Raw genomic sequence first — 23,476 nt, 5'->3', positions numbered from 1 at the left:
TTATCAGAGTTGGCTTTCCACATCCCATACTCGTCGTAAGAGTCGCGTGGTCAGACTCGCTGACTTAGTTACCACATGCTATCGTATCCCAGTTACGTAGGTCAATGCTCATGCTGTTGATCACTTGATTGTTTTGTCAAGACTCGATCATTTACAGACAGTCGCCGTATACATGTAGTTGGTGTATTACTGAGTGTGACGTTAAACAACACCCAAACTAAATCTGTGCGAAACCACAATATACATACGTCAGCCACTTCATGAAATTTCCCTTAATAACTTACTCTACAAAAATGGATCTGATTCACAATATCAGCATCCCTAAAACTTCAGCCGGACTTTGAAGCATTTTACACCTGTTGCTGTGTCAAGAGCAACCGCACCTCTCAAACCCTGTCAAACACATACAGATGAAATGAAATTTCATAACATGACTGAAGTAAACTGATTCTTGTTACACACCATGGTTCCGAAATGGCTAATCATTTCACGACATGACTGAAATATTTCGTCATGTTATGAATGGTTGACAGTGTATATGTACTCAAACATACTTAACTATTATTATTTTCTGATATTCGTAACTGGACAGTTGCCTACACTAACACCACTGACCGTGTAGAAAATAATAGTATGGGTTACTTGTCCCTTTTCTTGGTAAAACCTGTTAGGGATAATCTCTTGGATGATTTTTCGGAACAAAATGCTAAGCATGCACTTTCAGTCCCCAAAACGTTTATTTCTTGTTATTTTTTTCACTATATACCGAACTGAAAACACAGTTATTTCGGTAAGAAAACATTTGCTTTCAACACTCGCATTTACATTTCAACGTGTTTGTATCTCATGTCATTTTGTATAAATTGAGTCAAAAAAGGGTCATAACCTGCTTTTAGCAACGATTAAAATTGTGAAGGATTTCAACTTTTTCGAGAAGGAAAATACAGAGAATAAAATTAATTCAATTTAGAAGTCCCCAAAGGTTTCTAATCTACGGTTACACTTCCTTGTTCAGCGTAGCAACGTTTGCTGTGCCTAGACTCTAGTGCGATAACGTCAGTCTTGTGACAGATTCCTGTCAAGAAGAATAGTTACAGCGATATTGCGGGAATTTCTAACTAATTTTCCTTTTCTACCCTCCAGAGGCCCACGGTAAAAATATTTCATGCGATAAATCAGGAAATGTAATAATTTGTATAGCACTTTATTCGTGGTTGTTTAGGAAGGACTGTTTGAGTGAACAAGAATATTTCGTGCTCCGTTTTCGTTCCGTGATTCGTTTTATTGCCCCATGTCAATTATGTAAATTCTTTGCATATGTTATCAATAATTCCTTTGTATATTTCTCAGGCCTGGGTCGTTGTCTGTGTTTGAAAGGGCCACCCATTGTATACCTAAGTGAGCTATAGTTGTTTGTGTTTGAAAGGGCGAACCGTTGTACACCCAAGTGAGGTATAGTAGTCTGTGTTTGAAAGGGCCACCCATTGTATACCTAAATATAAGTGAGGTATAGTAGTCTGTGTTTGAAAGGGCCACCCATTGCATACCTAAATATAAGTGAGCTATAGTTGTCTGTGTTTGAAAGGGCCACCCGTTGTATATCTAAGTGAGGTATAGTAGTCTGTGTTTGAAAGGGCCACCAATTGTATACCTAAGTGAGCTATAGTTGTTTGCGTTTGAAAGGGCCACCCGTTGTATATCTAAGTGAGGTATAGTAGTCTGTGTTTGAAAGGGCGACCCGTTGTACACCCAAGTGAGGTATAGTAGTCTGTGTTTGAAAGGGCCACCCATTGTATACCTAAATATAAGTGAGGTATAGTAGTCTGTGTTTGAAAGGGCCACCCATTGCATACCTAAATATAAGTGAGCTATAGTTGTCTGTGTTTGAAAGGGCCACCCGTTGTATATCTAAGTGAGGTATAGTAGTCTGTGTTTGAAAGGGCCACCAAATGTATACCTAAGTGAGCTATAGTTGTTTGCGTTTGAAAGGGCCACCCGTTGTATATCTAAGTGAGGTATAGTAGTCTGTGTTTGAAAGGGCGACCCGTTGTATATCTAAGTGAGGTATAGTAGTCTGTGTTTGAAAGGGCCACCCGTTGCATATCTAAGTGAGGTATAGTAGTCTGTGTTTGAAAGGGCCACCCATTGTATACCTAAATATAAGTGAGGTATAGTTGTCTGTGTTTGAAAGGGCCACCCGTTGTATATCTAAGTGAGGTATAGTAGTCTGTGTTTGAAAGGGCCACCAATTGTATACCTAAGTGAGCTATAGTTGTTTGCGTTTGAAAGGGCCACCCGTTGTATATCTAAGTGAGGTGTAGTAGTCTGTGTTTGAAAGGGCCACCCATTGTATACCTAAATATAAGTGAGGTATAGTTGTCTGTGTTTGAAAGGGCCACCCGTTGTATATCTAAGTGAGGTATAGTAGTCTGTGTTTGAAAGGACCACCCATTATATACCTGAATATAAGTGAGGTATAGTTGTCTGTGTTTGAAAGGGCCACCCGTTGTATATCTAAGTGAGGTGTAGTAGTCTGTGTTTGAAAGGGCCACCCATCGTATACCTAAGTGAGCTATAGTTGTTTGCGTTTGAAAGGGCCACCCGTTGTATATCTAAGTGAGGTATAGTAGTCTGTGTTTGAAAGGGCGACCCGTTGTATACCAAAGTGAGGTATAGTTGTCTGTGTTTGAAAGGGCCACCCGTTGTATACCCAAGTGAGGTGTACGTTGTTACGTTAATGTTTTGGTTTATGAATGCACAGTGCAATTTGAAAAGTGGCCAAATGTAAATTATGAAGCTATTTTGTTCTGTTTTGCGTTAACACTTTCTCATTAAAGTACAGATTTTGTTTGGTTGAGTCCCTTCCTTCATACCCACACTCTCAGAGTCAGACACCTAATCGAGAGCACTCATAGTCAACCATCTAACACTCTCAGCCACCGCGGCTTCCACGCGGATCAAGTGGTCTGGCTTAGTGGCATCGGATCGCATTTGAGTAGGTCGTTTCTCGTTTAGCCAGTCACGGGACTATCTCGTCCAGTTCGGTCATTAACAGACCGCTGTATAGCTGGAACAATACTGAGTGCAGCGTTAGTTAACAAACAAACAAACTAAACATCCGCTTGGCAATAAATACCTATGACTGCAAATCATTAAAACAAAATTTATCTTCGCCGTTTTCTCCGACGTCCGCGTTTTCGTTCCAATATGGCGGCCACATCACACCGAAGCACACGCAACGTTAGATGCCCAACGATTCCTGGATTCCTTGTTGACGCTTAACGAGAGCATGTTCTATTTATGTTGTATGTAAAGACAGTTTTATGTTTACGGTGAATGCAAGAACTAACTTGTTTGTCTCTAACTTAATTTTACTGTGTAGAACATGAGCTGTCACTCGATACAAGAACTGTTGAAGGATGAATACCGCCAACTTCTCATTAACTACAAGCTGTAGGCTCCGCTGCGCTTATCATTGCATCTCGGAAAGGAAATTAGTTGTGTCATTTCGAAAAAAATATGTTTGCGTTAGAGATGGAAAACTTTCGGGAGAATGGACACTTGGGTTTACTTGCGAAGCCGTTAATACAGAGGACATCTGAGATGTGATGTTTCAGGTTACGTTTGTATACACCGATGAAAAAATGACACTATAATCTTCTTTGTACCTAACTTACGTTTACCTTTGTGAGGTGAGATGAACTGACAACTAACGTTTACGTGCAGAAATACAGTTATACGTGCATGCGAGTACAAGTTTGTCTCCAATTATTGCTCCGTCTGCGTTGATATTTCAGAGCTTGAAGCGATCGAGTTTCATTTCATATTGCGATCATATTTCAGTTCGCATTGCAATCATATTTCAGTTCGTATTGGAATCATACTTTAGTTCGTATTGGAATCACGTTTAAATTCGTGTTGTGATCATGTTTCAGTTCATTCTGCCATCATGTTTCATAATTTAGATTGTATATCGATCATATTTTAGTTGACGTTTCCACCAAAGTTTCCTTTTGCAAGAGGCGATATTCGTCTCTCTCATATTCAACGCTGCACAGAATATCGCTCACTCGAGAGAGTTTATTTTTGACTGACGACCCAGGCTCTATTCCCTACATGGGTACAATGTACGAAGCCACTTCTAGTGCACCCAGCCGTGACGTTGTTGGAATATTGCTAAAAGCGGCGTAAAACACAATTCACTCACTGGCCTCCAAACGATGGAAGCTGCGGAAACAAATGGATCTGATGTATTTATCCAGTTCAGTATACATAATTATTCTCCAGTGTGTGGTCGAGGATGTTCCACGAAAAAGTACTGAAAGCTGATACAACCCGTCCGCGGTAACCTACTTCTGTACAGCATTGTACATGTTCCGCCAGGACTATTGTCACGTAGAGTAAGTTTCTTTGAGTATGAACTTAGTACCATTTCAAGTATCATATCTAATAAAATATGATCTTTGAAATATGATTACGATTCACTGTGATGCGTCATGTATTAACTTCAAGTACCTAAACAATATATTTGAATGAGAATGTCATCATAATAACGTAAAACATTATCGACCAAATGGTTGAATGTCGTTCTGGATGAGGGAGGTTAAAGCGTCTGTTTATCACGCCGACAACTCGGGTTCGATTCCCAACATTTGCATCATGTGTGATGCCCATTTCACGTGTCCCCAGTTGTAATAACAGGAGTATTGCTAAAAGGGACCTGTTGCTATATGCACTCATTCAGGATGTGTACATGTAATTGTGACGTGTCGTAAAAGCGGTAAAACTGACATTTCACGACACATAGCGTCAAGGTAGGGTTTCTGCCTAAGACGGCATGTCATGGTGACGTCTCAAAAACGTCGTATTTGAGAAGATGGTCCATTTGTATGAGGAACCGACCAAAGTGGAGCAAAGATGAAAACCGCTTGAAACGTGCATTTCTTATCACTTGAAGTATTTTGTTTAAAGAACAAAAGAAACCAAACGTTGTGGGGAAAATACCCATGTTTTAACTGTGCAGAAAGAGTGTTCATGTTGATGACTTGATACTGGCATGTTTTAACCAAACAGGAGCAAAAAGCCTACCCAGTCATTTTAAGTCATTTTAAGTCATTTCAAGTCATTTTCTTGATCAAAGTTAGCAACATGCGAGAACAAGATGTTGGGTTCATATAGATAAATTTCAGTTTATTTAAAGGCACTACTTTTGTGACTTTGGGTAAAATAACTCTGGAAGTGTTGAATTTTTGTGAGTGTAGGGGTTTAGCTACCATTACAAAAAAGCAAAACAAAAAAATACAAACAAACAAACAAACAACAACAACATCAACAGAAAGAAGGAAAAACATCACGCCCGGCCTTAAACACGCTAGCGCTTGTTGCTGAAAAGGTTGGGCCAGCCCTCAACACTATTTAAATATGTAGCTTTGCATGCTATTGGGCTTACAGGGAAAAACGAATTGGCTTGCTACGCGCCTAGGGTGGGCGAAATTCCTTATCGCCATGTTTTTGAAGGGTAGATGACTCCTTATCCTAAAATCCACTGACCAGCGCAAAAGCGGAAGCGTGGGCTAAGCGAACAAATAATTGGTTCCTGTTCGCACAAGGGAGGCCACTCTTCACAGCTAAATTGCTGCGCCGAGCCTTGAGTCTAACGGCCGAACCCATTAGCCTCCGGGGTTATATCCGCCACCCGTGATATCTCCAATGGAGGATTGTATCAGTTAACGGAATATCAATCGATCTTCACAAACTGAGGATCACTGTTTATTCCTGGTACTCCCCGCGAAAACCTGCAAAACTGTTGAAAAAATCAAACAAACGAAAAATGATAACAAACAAACAAACAAAAAGTCACTTCTTCTTCTTTAGATATACCCGAGCATTCGCAAGGTGAAACACCTTTACAAGGGAAATCGTCGAACATCGCAGGAACGTGTTTGTGTGCAATGCACGACGCAATCTTCCTCCCCTACAACTACGTCTTCGTTGACCTCTGATCTTGGTATTTCGCTGGAAGCCAAGAGGTTGAGTCTGAGAGACTTGAAGCCGTACAAGTTCTGTACTAACGGCGGACCTTCAGACACGAGAGGGTGTTTTCGAGTGTCTTACTATAGCTGGAGTTATTAAGGAGTCCTCCCAAAGGTCAGTCCCCTGTAGGTGGAACCTGTTCAAAGAGACCCTAATGTACACGTTCCGTGTGGAATCTATATTTGGTGATTTGTCTCTCGTTTCACGAACGAGATCTGTGGTGTCGTCGTTGAAGAGGGTGGAAATGTTAATATTGAACATATTGGTGATGTAATCGAATTGGAGCGACGTCATCATCTGTCATCACTTCACTGAAGACAAGGGCGCACCTTCCGCATCATGTTTTCATATTTAGACTCGTCTTAATGTAATTCCTGTTTTAGCGATTGCATGTACCAAGAATACTCATTCCCTTTTTCAGTTTGCTGAGAGATTCGGGAGACCATATTGTCTAAGAGGTAACTCGTTGGGCAGAATTCACTCCAGTCGGTGCGCCAGAAACCCATGACTGCGGGTTCGATTCCCGGTTCGCTCCAATTGTGTTTCTTTGTTTGTAAGTACGTACCACAAGATTTTACCAACGTTGCTTGCGTCCGATGCCTGTTCCACATAGTCCCTTTTGTTTGATGGCACGTGTGGCATATGACAACCAAATTCAATAAACATTGGTAGTGTAGTAGTTAAAACGTTCGCTCGTCACGCTTAAGTCACGGGTTCGATTCTCTCATTGGTATTCTGTGTGAAGCCCCTTTCCGGTGATCTCAGCCATGGTATTGTTTGAATATTGTTGAAATATTGCTAAAACGGCGTAAAGCTGTTCTCAATAGCACAAAAGCGGTATAACTGACACCTGAGCTTACGTCCACGACATAAAACCATTCTCACATTATACATGATTATTTCAACATTCACACAATTTATCCATTGCATTTCAAAGTTGTGTTCCTTAGCTAAATATGAGTAGTATATAACGATGAACTGTAAAACGTGTGTGAAATCTCCTATTATGAAGCAAAGATACAGCACATAAACTCGAATGAAACCTAACCAGTTTGAATTCATATTTCGCCCCGAACGCCTGAAGTCAGATTTTCACGTCGGCAGACACGGAGTTTCGATATACGGCAAATTCATTTTTATAACAGTTTCGTCGTGCTGAATACGAGTTCCATGCCTCAAAGACATGTTTGGTAAATGCCATTTCGCCGAAAGAAAGAGGAAGCCTTCTTATATAGTGTCAAAACTGTTCCGACATGTTGAAGTTTGATCACTAATGGACGAAATGTTGTGATTTGAAATACAAAGAATCAGGAAGAAGAAACGTTTTTAAATTGTAATTTTACACGATTATTAAAAACACCTTTGAGGAATATTCTGGTAAGGGATAGTTTTGTAATTCTACTCCTCGATTCTCGTTTGATCATTCAGCTGGTTCTATCGCATAACATTCCGTATCAGGAATCTCTCCATTACAGTTCGGTTATTCATTGTCCACGATTAGGGCCTGAAGTTTCGAAAGTACGGCCCGAAACGTGTACATTCATTTTTTTATATGAAGCAAGCAGTTCCTTGGTGACTGGAAAACGCTGTTTGAATAACACAGTTCAACCCAAATCGTTGTTATGCATGCTGAGACAGGGCTGGTAATCACCATAGGGAGGCCCTGAATCAGCAATACGACGAAGCAGTAGATGTGTTTGGTAAATGAATTTGGTACGCGCCGTTTCCGCTTTTATCAAATCTTCCGAATGGTTGTTTTAAAGTCAGCGTGTAATTTTATTGGATTTATTTCTAGTAAATTGTAGTTACAGGTTGCGTAAAGTAGAAAAGGAGAATTTGTGGCGACTTCTTGAATATATTTCTCAATAAATTGTACATTCCTCGGTCTTCAGCAAAGATCAGAAAGAATTCCAAACGTTGATTTGGCCGCGAGGTGTGTATAGCTTTTTAGAACTATCAATTAATCAATATATTCTCTCATATAGGCAATCACAGCCCTTAGTGGGAATAGTTTAGAAGGCATTTGAGAACATTTATGCAAATTGGGGATGATGGTGGTTAGTAATTATGCTACTGTTTTCATTATTTAGAATACATCTCATCCAAATGCCGGGTTATGACACCTTCATGAAATTAGGATAAAGAACACAAAATTCATTAAAGAGAATGCATGAAGTGCGCCAGGTAGTCATTGTGGGTAGTGTGGCTTCCCGAAATGAGGATTGTCTGGTTCGAGCGTCTTCCTGAAGCGAGGAATGCCCGTGGCTCGGGCCTCTTCATGAAGTGATGAATATCTGTGGTTCGGACCCTTCATGAAGTGATGACTATCTGTGGTTCGGGCCTCTTCATGAAGTGATGAATATCTGTGGTTCGAGTGGAATCTCGATGAGAGGAATATGTTTGGTACCAGCGTCTTCGTAAATCGAGAAATTCTGTAGTTAAAGCGTCGTCCTAAAGCGTCGTCCGTCGTTTGAGCGTCTTCCTGAAGCGAGAAATGTCCGTGGTTTGAACATCTTCATGCTAAAACGATCTTTACTCGCTGTTCTTTTGATATACTCTGACGATGGTCGTGAAACTTGACTATAGAAAACTTTGGAAACAGGGCTCGCCTCGAAGTGAATATTTATGTATGAATTTTTACCTCTCAGGGAATGCTACGTTTCGAATAAAACAAGATAGATAAAGATGAACATTGTTACTTGCTGTTTAGATTTGCTAAAGTGTTGCGGGAGGTGTTGCTGAGAGCGGTGCATTAATGTTGGAATGTTGGCTAATATTTTGGCGCCAGAAATCTGTGCGAGGCTGGATGCCGCATTAGCTCCAAGCGTCTGTTGGGAGGAATTTTTGATAATTTTTGATTATTGGTTTATCCTGGCAGGAGATGGTTGAATCATCATTACGTTTACTTTCGTAATCATCACAGACAGCATCATCAATATTATCATCAACGCCACACCTGATTTAATGACCATCATTATCGTCAGAATCGTTATCATCCAATGGCCGGCGCCATATATCACACCATGTAGATGATCACCATCACCGTCTTCGTCGTCATCATCATCATCATCATCATCACCATCACCATCACCATCACCATCACCATCACCATCACCACCAGCTAGACCCGTGAAGGTCCCGGGGTAGAATAGGCCTTCAGCAACCCATGCTTGCCACACAAGGTGACTGTGCCTGTCGTAAGAGGCGACTAACGGGATCGGGTGGTCAGGCTCGCGGACTTGGTTGACACATGCCATCGGTTCCCAATTGCGCATGTCGATGCTCATGTTGTTGATCACTGGATTGTCTGTTCCAGACTCGATTATGTACAGACCGCCGCCATATAGCTGGAATATAGCTGGGTGCGGCGTAAAACTAAACTCACTCACTCACCACCAACGCACTATTTCAGTGATCCTCACCTCCGCCACTATCGTCACTGTCATCACTACAGCACCGCCATTGTCTGACCTCCATTTCGTAAACGTTGTTAATCCGAGCATTCTTATGTAAGGGAGATAAACACTTTTCGTTAAAGCCGTACAAAGCCGGACTGACTGGTTGCCTGCACTCCGTCTATCCCCGGGTTTTCCTCCGACACATTACCGTGGTGTTACCACAGGCATCTATTAGCCTCCAACAATGGCAGTAAACAGTTTCAGATGAAGAACCTTATCACCATCATCCGCTGGACGCTGAAATTGACCCTCAAAGGACAACTGATTCCTTTCCCATAAGATCTATTTCCGAACGGACGGAATTTGAGTTTTCAACTAATCCCCCCACATGCCGCTTTGCTCGATTAGACAATATGGCCGTGTGCCCGCTAAATGAAAGTTTGCGTCATGAAAAGATTTACCTGGGCGTTTGATCTTTGTAATGAGCACTGACCACATTGTGAGCAATCCCGCACAGTAATTGTATTATAATTAACGTGGCGTTTGATTTGGCTGTATCCTGGGAGATAGTAATGAATTGGAGGATAACTTTCGTTCCGAAACTGTCTGGTTCTGTCTGTATGCGCTGTCAGTGTGTTTTAAACTGTGCACCCCACGTAGCACTAGTTAACAGACATAACCGTTTCACGTTGTGCGCACCGCAAATTAAGTCTGCATTTAATCTGCACCAGATTAATGACCTCTACCGTGAGTAAGTTGCTCCGTGTGGCTACGGGGATCAGATCATAATACGATAATGTAACAACGCGTAATACATTGAATAGCTGTTCTGTTGAGATGTATGGTGCTGACTTTATGAGTTATCTGGAAATGTTTCTCTCGAATCTCCATTTCCCCCACGCTCCCTCCCTCCCTCCCTCCCCCTCTCTCTCTTTCTCGATCGCCCGTCTCTCCTCTTTCTTGATCTTCTCCCCTCTCTCCCCTTCCCCCCTCTCTTTCTTGATCTCCCCGCTACCCCCCCCCCCCCCCTCTTTCTCTCTGTCAGTGCACATCAGCAATATGACGTCACAGTGTCAGATGGTTTATACGTCCACATTAAATTACTTGAACACGTCATCTCGCCTGAAGATAAACCTATGTTAAGCAACAGGATACCTCTCATTGAAAACGTTGCCGATCCGATGAACCATTGCCAATAGAATTAACTGAAGAGTTATTGACGTTCTAATGTCTTTAACGTCTTGAGAACGGCGAACGAACGAAGCTTCCATGACATTAATCAGCCAGGAGGGAAATATTAATTAGGTTTGGGTTACTTTCTTAATTACATTTGGGTTGTGCAATTCATTTGTGCAAGGCATTTACAAAACATACCAAGTTTTATGTCAGTAATATTCCCTTGGGTTCTTGTGTATAAATATGTAAGATATTCGGGGTGCGTTTGAGGAGGTGGTGTCAAATGGCATTTCATTATTTTTGGAAAATATTATCTCTTTTTCAAACTGGGAATATTCCAATCATTTTCTTTGTCCGCCTTAGACGATGACACTGTTTGTCTTTACAGGGTGAATTCCAAGAAACATTCCGACTGTTCCTTTGATAAGTGCATGCAAGTGTTGTAGTGTTTGAATAATTTACTCAATTCTTCAAATTCTTTAGTTTCATTCTTTTGTCACAATTATGCTTTTTAACAATTCGAACACTCACGACGCCTCCGGATTCCTTTTTCGCAATGTAATAAAGTGTTCTGAAATGAATATTCAAGTGAACATAAATATTGCCATTGTCAGGCTCCTGCTTTGTGCTCGGGGCTTACGTGACATAGGTAGTTGAACAATACCAGGATTCGGGCAACAATCTGAACTTGAGGATATTGAAATTGTTTTTGTTTTCTTTTTCACGCTACTATCAGCTATATTACAGAAGTATGAAGACAAATCAGATTCAAGAACTTATGTCAATAAACAGGGGGTTTTTTCATGGAAGACACAATCATATTCAACGATATCTCTCAAACTGACTAAACCCGCATTGGGACTAGTACAAGTAGTTGCTTTCGAACAGTTTGACGTAAACTTTAGGCCGTCACTATGAAATATGTTGTCCAGTAAACATTTGACGTTATGTTGGCTTACTTCACAAGTATAAAGCAGAAAGTGTTTGAAACGGTGCCCAGTCGTGATCTGTCTCTACAAATGTTGTTTAAAGCTTAATATACTCACATAGGATAAGTCATCCAGTTAACACACATGAACGATTGGAATCTTCAGGGAAATATAATAGTATTAGTGGTAGTGGTGGTGGTGGTGGTGATGATGATGATGATGATGATGATGATGATGATTGCTCTGTACCGCGGAACCCCTGTATACAACAGATGATGATGACGACGACGAAGACTTGACAGCCGTAACTGATTTTTCAAACATATTTAAAACTCTAAGCACATTCATCAAATTCACTCTCCCTAGTAGACCCAACAAACTAAACACGCAGGTGTCAAAGCTAATCACCTCTGACAATGGGAAGCCGCACTCAGTATTGAATTGATTTTTCGAACATTTTCTCATTTCTCTGGGATTTTCCTACGGATATTGCTACAAATGTGTGTTATTGGATGCGACAGATGCCATAACGTCTCATGGCTTCCCAATCTTCTCGCCAACACAAACATTTGCAAAATTGCTTGTTTCCAGATATTGTAGGAACCCCTTGCAACGTAAGCCCTGTTGTGGAGTTCGACAAGGAAGAGACATAATAGATGAAGCGAGGTGGAAAAAAACGGCGCGAAATCATGCAACATATTGTGAATTACCGATTGTGCTGCCTGAATTCATTGAATGCAACGTGACTGTACATTTGACGTCATACTGTTACATTTCTATTACCGTGTCTGAAATTAGGATATGTGTCGCTTCACTCATTTTAGAATTTTACCGTCGTTCTCGTAATAGGATGATTTTTGTCGGGAGCCTTAATGTGACAACTTTGATGACAATCGTGTTTCATGAGGTTTAGTATTTCTGTGTGGAAGTATGTTGTTTAACGCCGCACGCATCAGTATTCCATCTACACAGTGATGTATGTGAATAATTGAGTGTGGGTCAGACAATCCAGTGATTGCACGAGCATCGATCTACGTAGCTGAAATACGACAAGTGACAAATAAGTCAGTGAGACTGTAACCCAAACCCATCAGTCACCTCTTCCGACAAGCATGGGTTGCTATAACATGGCCATGCTGTACTACGTCTTTTTCCTTACCACGCAGAATTGAACCCGAGCTGATTTGAGCAAATGTCAAAAATTATACTGCTAAACAGAACTCTTGAAGTCACTTAAACAAGAAAAAACTGATCAAAGGTGGTTGGCAAGCGATCCGAGATGGATTCTGTAAGCAACGACTAAAGCCGAAGTATGTCTAAGTCAGTCAATTCCGTAATGGATCCGTTCAGTATTTGACCCCTGTGTGGAGAGGATGCACCAGAATATATATTGTAAACATAACAAGTATTTCTTTCTCTAGCACTTGTGTGGGGTGTTTTGTAAATAAAATAATGTTTGTCTTGATTCAGTTTCTGAGGTACCCGTGTAGGTCCGGGGTAGAATAGGCATTCAGCAACCCATGCCTGCCATAAAAGGCGAGTTTTGCTTGTTCCCAACTGCCGAGATCGGTGCTCATGCTATTGATCACTAGAATGTCTAGTCCGGACTCGATTATTTACAGACCGCCGCCTTAAAGCTGGAATATTGCTCAGTGCACCGTAAAACTAAACTCAGTTTTAGTCAGTCGAACTTTTCAAGTTTTAGACGACAATTTATTTCCTTCGTTTTTCAAAAGGATTGTTCTGGCGGGCGTTCCCATGTATGCAAACTGGGGTAATTTGTCCGGTCGTGTCATCAACAGTGGTTCATCAGTAAATCACTTATTCGGTAATGTGTATGTGTGAAACAGTATGAGCATACGTATCATTAGAGCAAATCTTTGTACGTTCGGATATGTGATGGTTTCCATGTCAACATGTCCAATGCAGCTTGTTTAACTGTTGCATGTCAAGACACTCCTTATTCATCACAAACAGATCACTTTCCAGAATTCATTTCAGAATTCATTACGCAATCAATCCATTGACTTGGATCATCTCTCAACATGTGTTATTCTCATATTCTGCGTTATTCTCATGGCCTGACTAATTCTCTTGACCAGCGTTATTCTCGTGAGCTGTGTTGTTCTCATGATCTGTGTAATTAGTGAAAACAATGGACTGTCAAGAGCTGCGCTGTTAACGGTACGTTTGCAACGTCCGGAACCGTCGTGAATCGTGTGATATTTGTAAGTCATGAGTTATGTTCGTTAGAATAATTCTCGTTATCTGCGTAACTCCCTAAACCTGGGTAAATCTTAAAAATGTATCATCAAAACGCTGGAATTATAATAGAATCGTAACAACATACCAGAAGACGAGTATTACGTTCGCACCTAAAAGCTCCTTTAAGATTTTAATCAAAGAGATTTTTTTTTTGTGTATAAAAAATTCGAAACGCATGGCTTGCCATTTTAAATGCCGTTCGATATTTTTCTTCTCGAACGTACCTTGAAAGTTTGGAGCATGTTCAAAACATTCGGGCATGTTACAAGGGTTGACCCGAATAGATGGAATGCATTCGGAGTGCAGAAAGAAGTTTTAGAATACAGTTAGAATTTCTAGGAATATCAACGGTATCCCGGCTCATTCCGCTCTATGTATGAAGGGGGTGTTAAGGTATAATGGTCCTTTTACAGCTAAACACAGACATATTGTTATGAGATCAAAGGAAATATGCCATTGCAAGGAAATAAGCATCATACTACCGAGACAGACAGAGAGAGAGAGAGAGAGAGAGAGAGAGAGAGAGAGAGAGAGAGTAAAGTTCTCCTGGAGGTCTATAAGTGGCATACCTCGACTCCAGACTCCACGCATGAATGTTACTTGATGCTTTATCTGATGTAGACGTCGCGGTTGTGAAAATGTCAACGACGGCGATGCCGAGCCCTTGTGATGTATCGCCCAAGGTATCCAATCGAATCTGTGTCGAAACTCGTAAAGACTTTGTTTTGCATGTTCCTAATCTACTCTACAAACAGTTTGTTTGTTTGTTTTGTTTGTTTGATTGAGAGAGAGAGAGAATAAGGAGGACTTAGGACTTAGGGAGAGAGAGATGGGTGGGTGGAATGGAGAGGAGAGTGAGGGAGAATGAAAGAAACGGCAGTACAGGAGAGAGAATGTAGAGATGCAGCATTAAACCCTGTTCTCCCCCAACTCTCTTCCGATTGCTTGATTTATAACAGTATGTCTAAAGCGTTTTCGTGTTATCGCGGAAAACAATGTTTTGCGTGCTCGTTTTGCAAGCATAGATTTTTAACTACTTCATTTTAAAAAGTACCTTAAATTTGGTAATGATTCTGAATTGTAATGAACATTTCACGCGAAAAAGGCTTGGGCTAGGTATTCATAAGTTTATTTCTGCACGCACTCGTACAAAACCTACCGCGAACACCGCTAGAGGTACAGAAATACGTTTGAATACCGAACCTTGACTTAGGTGTGACCAGCAAGCTCCTTAATCACACGCCTACCCCCGATGTATGAATAACCATATGTTATTTCTTATTCTTTGATCTAACTGACCTCAGAGGTGCCAGGTAGTGCTGATTCTTATCACATTTGCTGTGCTATTTTCCGTTGCTTGATATTATCAATCATGACGATGATTTTAACACTTGCACTGCTTCATCGTTTCATGCCGTAGTACACATGCACTCCCGAATTGATCTGAACTCATAAGCGTAGCGTTACACTCATTCAATCACTCACCTCTCCCTCCTTCACCCACCCAATCAACAACCAACTCATTCACTCATTCACCCACATACTCACTCACAACAGAGATCGCATTTCACAACCAACCATTTGGAAGCGTTGTACGACCGATGAAAATTCCTGCATCCAGTGTTCAATGAAAAAGTTACACAAGAAGTTTGTTAGGATCTGTATTCTGATTTCAATACATATAGGTCAGATTTCGAAGCGTCTGTCAACACAAATGAAGGGTAACTCTCCCACCATCTGCCTTTATGACTTCAGGCAAATTCTTGTCTCATGAGTGTTTGTTTTTCACTTCTAGTGAATAGGTTTGTTTCTTTAAAGATACTTTTTCAGATTTCCCTTTATCAAATAAAAAGAAGATGAGAGCTTTTGACTGTCATTGACATATGTCAGAAGTACTTTGTTTGTGGAACGTTGTTGGAAGCAGAGGGTGTTTTTTGCTCCAAACAAGAAACTTGAATAATTTCTTTTCAAAACAGATCAATTGTTTTTGGAAATGTTACGTATGTTTTGCGTCCTATTCAGTGGAATCTCTGTCATTGAGATACATACTGGCGGCAAAAATGGTTTTGCTTAATACAGAGTTCAGTCAAAATACTATTTTTTTCTGAAACTTCAAAGTGCGTCCATAATAACATTTTCATGAAGACAAGTCTGCAGTTTTCAGGAAGGGTTTCAAGATTTAATCATCCGAGTTCATGAATATGGATGTTTGAGCATTTGGGGGGTCATGGTACTCACTACTCTCAGAGTAAATATAACTGTTATTAAGAAATGGGGTACCTCATAAAACATGAATCACGTTTGCCTGTTTGTAAATATACCCTCTGTAAAGCTACAACTGATGGGGTAGAGGATAGATGGGGACGGGGTGTGTGGGTTGTGGTGGTGGTTGTGTGGGATTGTGGGTGGTGGTGGTTCGGTGGAGCGTCTCTATGCCAAGGGAAACCTACTAACAGGAACAGGCATTTCTAGGCAGACACTATCTTCTCTAAAGCGATAAATAATTCTTGCCTCGTGTTTTGTCAATAACACAACCATATTGAGTTTTCGCATCTTTTCTATGACCTTTAGGTGGGTGACACGTCAAGATTACAACCGTATTGGGTTGGTGCATCTTTGCAATGGATTCGTTACGCGTGATGTCAAACTACCACATTAACACCCTGATAAATCAGCTAAAAAGCGTTTGTCAGGATCCAGGAAAGACATCTCGCGAACCCCTCAGTTGTGCTTCAGCGTCAGATATTGCTGCATGTGTAGGCTCCCGTGGTCGTGCAAGCTTCTACACGCGGTTTTGGCGACGCATGCGCTATCCAAAGTCGTCACTCTTTGGTGAAAGTGTAACGATATATAGGGTGACGTTACAACTCACCCCGCCCAGGTTGACGTGACGTCCTCATGAAGCGGTATGACGGCCAAACACATGTTGCACGTGTTGCAATTAAAAGACATTTAAAAGCATCACAACATTGCTGAACAGCCGCAGCTTGTTGTTCCGTCACACCTCTCCCCATAACAATGTTACCTGTGAGAGGAAACGCAAGATGAGAATTGGTGGTAAAGTTCCATTTCCTGTGCCTAATTTTGGTTGACATTTGAAACAACACCAACACAACCTACTAAAATTACTCTGCCCTCTTTATTCCGAGTCGCCATTGGAATGATCCGGTGTTCAGCAAAGTGCAGATTACATTGGAGTTAAAATTGGACGTGTTGAAAATGATCCTTCTGAAACAGCACAACATGATCAATAGGCACATAATCACGGTTACTTTTCCTGATGAGTATATTTACAAAGCAATCCGCATACGTATGGTCCTACAAATATGTCTAAAGCACACATGGATGTGTCTCGATCCTCGGGCACCTGATCACTAATGGAACTATTCATAAATTCAAAATCAATAAAGCTGACTTCGTCAAACAAATGCTGGGTGACAAGTTTACACCCTGAGTATTAGACAGCGGCTATAAATGCACACACAAGTCTGCTAGCTTTTCTTCTCGACGACTGGATTTATTGGTATTACCTTGTATCGAAATGAAGTAAGCATGTTATCTTGAAATCAATGTAAGGATCTCTCGGTGTGAGCTTCGGAAATGATAGTGGGCGCAGTTAATTCTTTAAGTCCTGGTTCATTATTTCTGGACGCCGCCATGTTGGCGAGAAACGTCGCCCGCCGCCATCAAGCCGTTAAAACTGTCCTAGTGGCATTTGTTTGCATGTAGAATGTTGAAAAGATCTGACTCACTGTAAAAATACACCAACGGGATGTTTGTACCCCCGGGGACGAGATAATCTGTCTGTTTAGGTCTCCTGAGAGTAGGTTATGACAAGTGTGATGTTTACACATAGTGTCCGTGTGACCGAAACCAAACTCAAATCTAAGTTTTACAAGCACAGATAATCCACGCGAATGATGTAGTGTATGTAATATCTCAATAAACTAGAAAAAAGCTTTGATTATGATTATCAGTGTTATTACCGCCGCAGTGTCTGACGTTAGGTAGAGGTGTTTGCTACCAGTTTCCCCGACTATCAGCCAATCTCAAATAAAGTGTGTGAGTGAATATACGTTTACGCCGCACTCAGCAATATTCCTGCTATATGGCGGCGGTCCGTAAATAATCGAGTCTGGACCCAACAATCCAGTGATCAACAGCATGAGCATCGACATGCGCTATTGGGAACCGATGATATGTGTCAATCAAGTCATCGAGACCACCCGATCCCGTTTGTCGCCTCTAACGACAAGCATAGGTTCCTTATGGGGCAAGCATGGGTTACTGAAGACCTATTTGACCCCGGAACTTCCTCAGATATAATCATATTGAGGACTGCATAAAACATTGCAAACAATGTACACAAAGTCATCGTATGAAAGTATGTCGATTACTGGAATATTGCTAACAGCGACGTTGAATTATGCTCACTCACTCCCGATTGCATAGATCGATGCTCATAATGTTAATCACAGGATTGTCTGGTCGAGACTCGATTATTTACAAATCGCCGTCATACAGCTATATAAGTGATGTGTGCAGCGTTACACAACAAAGTCTGCTAGTTGTTAAAAAAGGGATACAGCATCACAGAGGATACATCGTCCAGCTGAAAGGGTCGGACAGATTGCATTGATTGACCAATAGCGGCTTTGTCCAGGCAAACATATCCGACATCTCTGTTTACCTTTTGATCTGAAGATGTCATCTCTGTTTCAGGTTAATTTGATATCTCACTTTCGACCTTTGATGTATACCTTTTTTAATTATCTCGAGAAGGTGGAAACAGGTATTAGATGTGTGAATAATGGAAACAAAGTATGATTACAGGTAAATACACATTCTCTTCCCACAGAGGTTACTTGTCATATCTTCCTACGAACCTCTGTTCGAATACGGCCATATTTCTAGGTTCTCATAAAATCCCCTAGCGCCAAAAAATGTCAGCAGATTTATCTCCCCTTTTTCTGTCCAATCAGAACACGTGTTACATCGACTTAGATTCAACTTGACAAATGCAAGCAATATGGAGAAACAAATGTGCAATGACTGAGTTCTAACTAGAAGAAACATTTGAGTATCGCGCTTGTGAAGAGGTTCTAGTTTTCACGATGCATCTGGAAGTTACCGAGATCTTCCGAACGATCACTTTTGAAACAAGGTCGCTGATTACACTACTAAATCTGATTGCCTCCAATCACGAATCTTGAACACTCGCACCATGAAAGGCTCGTATTAGAACAGAGGTTACGTAGGAAGATATCACAAGTAACCACCATGAGAAGACAATGGTAAATACATGACTGCTTGTCTGAACGGTCTGAAACATGATTGATAATTTGACATCTTGCAGTCTGTGAGTGAATGAGTACAGGAAGAGGAGGGAACGGGCGGGCGGATGAATGGGTGTGTGAGTTGGTGAGTGTTTGGATTTATGAGAGTGAGTGAGTGAGTGACGGACTTAGTAAGTATTTGTTTGAAAGGGTGTGTGTTTACCGTCACCGGCAATACTTGAGCCATGTCGTGACGAAAACTGTTTATATATTAAATATGAAAAGTTTGAAACATAGAAATCTCTCTCGTATCACAGATATTTAGTAACAAGTAGCATGATGTCTTAAAACATACCATTAAATTGAAGACTACAGTATAAGGAAGGGCTGTAGATCCGCAGGAAGTGAAAGTAGATCATCATAAAAGGACCACCGGGACATGGATGTGCTTTGGATTTACAATATACCTTCAGGTGTTGAATTTGGTTTAGCAAATTAGAACATTATCTATATGAGCAAGTATTCTACGATTAAATTCGGAGAATAAAAATCACGCGAATGAAATTGGTGTGGTCGTGGGATGGGAGTAATCCGCGGGTGATGTCGTTATTTGGACGTAGATGTTGGTGTGGTCATGATGTTTGTTGGTTAGTTCTAGCGCTTTCTCTGGATTTACTCCCCTCATTGTTCAAGATATCAAATCCGGTACAGATGCGTTTTCTTGCCGTGATGTCCCGAAAGACAGTTTCTGCTCCTCGAAGAGAGACAGGGTAACCTTCTAGTGGAGCGACCTTCGGGGTAACCTTCGGGTTTAAACATTCGTCCGTCAAGCGGACAACCCGGGGTCAATTTACCACCGATGCACAATGTGTGACGCCCATTCCTGATATCTCCCTACAAAATAAATACTTAAATATTACGAAAACGGCATAAAAACATACCCACGTTTAAGAGAGACGCGATAATTCAATCGTCTATGAAACCACCCCAAAGTCTGATATCGTGGGTTTGATATTCCCGATTTGATGCGATCACAATTCTCGTTTATTCAGTACCATATCCGCTCATGGGGCTCAGTAAAGTGTCAGATGAGAACCGGTTTCCTCTAGCATCAGGAGGACCGTCCGTCATACAATTAAAATTCAAAACTGCATTAATAAAAAAAATGAATAAGAAAGCTTTTCTCCCCAAACCCCTCCCCTAGACCGCCTCGTCCCCGCCACCTTGTTTGTCACCTCCCCCCAACAAGACTTTAATGGGCAACGCCAAACAAAGAGCTCCGGAGGTCCACATAGAGGCCCAGAGTCTATAACAGCTGTCCAAGTTAATCTAACCATAATTTCGGTGAAGATGTTGTTTGGGCACAGCTGGCTGCTACGTCTGTTAAGTATATTGTATTATGATGAGCGCCATCCCGGAATCAGAATTGTATCGCAGACGCATCCTCCTCCTCGAGCTACAGTATCTATGAAACATGTATGGATCTCTCGAAGCCATTCAAATACTTCACGGCACAAATCGGTTCTAACTTTACTGACGATCAATAGGCACGTTTTTAACCGTTTTATTGAAAATGGATACCAAATTTGTGCCTGCGAGGCTTCGTCCTTTCAGTATGAGTTTTATGTAGTTTGAGGCGGGAGAATATGTTTCAAATGATTCAAGTCAACACAAGTCAATCAGTTTTCAAAACACGCACGAAATTGTACGAAAAATCAATGGGCTTCTTTCGTCTCTCATGATATATATGTTTTGAACATCGTCATCACCATAACACGAGATAGTGGCATGCTCATTAAATATTTAGATGACAGGCAATAACATTGAAACGACGAGTGGATAATGTCACAGACGTAGAGCCTGTGGCATCGAATTCATATAACGTGTCGACACATGGCAAAGTATTTCCAAACAGAGAGGTCACAGAAAAACAATGTCTAATGCCCTTGGGATTTGCCGACACGATTTTCAGGTTGTGATGGCGATTAGTTTAGCTTACGAATGTACAGCAGTTTGTGATTCCTTAAAACACATTGGGAAGCACCCTTTATTGAAACCTTTTATATTTTCGCGAATGGACTGACAGTCGTCATTTATTCATGCATGCCCACGTTTCAGTTCAAATATACATGACTAAACCATGGACTGAAATATTAGCTGTGATTTGGCAGCCTATGATTTTATATACTTACGATAGGTTGTGTGACAGGGAAAGTGTACTAGTCAACCGCCGTTACACCGACATAATAATGTTTCCAAAGTGACCTCCTATTGAGCTTAATTGAGCATAATTGCCAAACTTTTCTGGGCTTTTTTCGCATGGTTTCGTCACAAACCTTTTGTCACTGTCCATTATAAATGAAGGGTTTTCCTTCAGGGACTCACCTCATACATATAATTGTCTACTTTAGCGGTGATTTCGTATGAGTATATGCATACATATTTGTCATAAAATATTGTAAATCATAAAATGGGCACTTCCGATACTCCCGAGATTTGTCACGCGTCCAACGGTATTTAATAAGTGTGTTATTATGCCGAGACAACGATGAAGAACGGTTTGGTACGTGTTGCTACAAAAAAGATAATAAAAACAATAATAAAACTGGGTTATGTTAAACAGCGAAATCTCTACACCTGTTATCATTATTTTTTAAACCGTCAGATATGTTGGGTTTTTTTAAATGTTGTAATCATTCATATTCGGGCTATGTATAATCTGATCTGGACTTGATTGTATCAAAACCTCCGTCATTTTATTGGAGTATTGCTGCCAGGCGTCCATAATTGTTTGCATTATCTTACCGTTTTTAATGAATGCATGTTAATGGCTGCGGGAATTCTTTATTACAATTGGGCCTAACATGAACACAGGTGACATGCGAAAAGTGTTCTCCTCAGTGCTTTGACCACCCTCGTTACTAGTAACTTTTGTATTTCTCACAGTCATTCAGTCTTGGGTCCATACAACGAGTCATAATAAGAAGTAATAGACGGTTGTTTTTCGGAATTAGCTACCTCCGTTTCCCTGGCTCCTCGCCGGGTGACTGGCAATTTATTGAAATAGGACTCCTCCGGAAGTGACATCCTTAGACACCGGAAGTGACGGTGTTGAAGAGGGAAGTGATGCGGTTGTATTCTGAAGTTGATTTCAGATGGAACCCGGCATGAGTAGGGATCATTCAATTACTGGCAACAAGCATTCTCACTCGAACAAACGACGATGTCGTGCGATACGTGTCGTCTCAGTCGGAGTGTACAGAATAACCAGACGGTGCTTTCCTGCAATGTGTCTCTCAGTATCATTCTACTGTCTTGGATGGTGAAGCCCGATCTGGCAGGCCTCTCACATTAAGGCTCTTTTCGATGTTTTGTTGTGCCGATACACCTGCCGTCAAAGGTTGTGCGGACTAAAACAACATGTGACACATTCCAATACAACCTGTGCACATGTCTTCCAATAATCGGGTGTGGTCGAGACAATCAAGTGACTGAGATCAAGAACATCGATCACCGTAGACGGGTTTGCATCAGTCTGATCTTCGTCTAATTTGCTTCTTACTGCACGCATGGGGATATTGCATTTTGCGAGTATACCACTAGCTAATGCCAGTGCATATGAGGAAATGTGATATATATCCGTACAGATGATACTTTTCCAAGGGAGTGAAAGAAATTGTCACATTTCTTTTCATCGTCTGTTCCTCCTTGGCTTCATCATTTGCATGTTATCTATCTTGTAAATCCAATATGTTTTTTAATGGAGTTACTCAAGAAAAGTTCTACGGAGGATTTTTACGGGGTAAGAAGATGTCTTCACACGATTGCGCGTGGGCTGAGTTTGACAAAACTGCAAAGTAATTATGTGTTAATTTTGAATTACTCTTTGGCGTTCAAAGGCAGAGACTGCTATGTTTATAAATAGCAAGATTGTTCTGCGAAATGTTTTCCTTTGCAACTCAGATGAGGCCAGTTTAATGTCTCGTCTTCAGTAACAGCACGAGAAATCTCGTGCTATGTTCAAATGTGTCCGTAAAATGAACAAATTACCTCATCGAAATATAATATTAAATAATTGACTGGATTTCCCATTGCATATGCACAGTTACCTTTCCGTTGAGCATAATTCCTTATCATAGTTACCTGCCCTGAATTCACGTGGCATAAACAGTTACCTGCCTTGATTTCAAAGAATCGCCAGTCACCTCCAAGAATATCCGAATCGTAAACAAAGTTAGATTGCCAGCTGGAGCTTAAGAAGAGTTACCTCCCATGATCTTACAAAGCTTATTAGAGTTACCTCCCCTACTTATGTTCTCCCAGTTACTTTCGAGGCCTACCCAAATGGCCTACGAATATGTCACGTCGGATTGTTCATTGAAAGACTGTTTGGATGAAA

This window comes from Haliotis asinina, chromosome 1 (assembly GCF_037392515.1).
Source record: "Haliotis asinina isolate JCU_RB_2024 chromosome 1, JCU_Hal_asi_v2, whole genome shotgun sequence".
NCBI classification, from domain to species: domain Eukaryota; kingdom Metazoa; phylum Mollusca; class Gastropoda; order Lepetellida; family Haliotidae; genus Haliotis; species Haliotis asinina.
The sequence above is the reverse complement of the archived record's forward strand: the minus strand, read 5'-3'. Positions refer to the sequence as shown.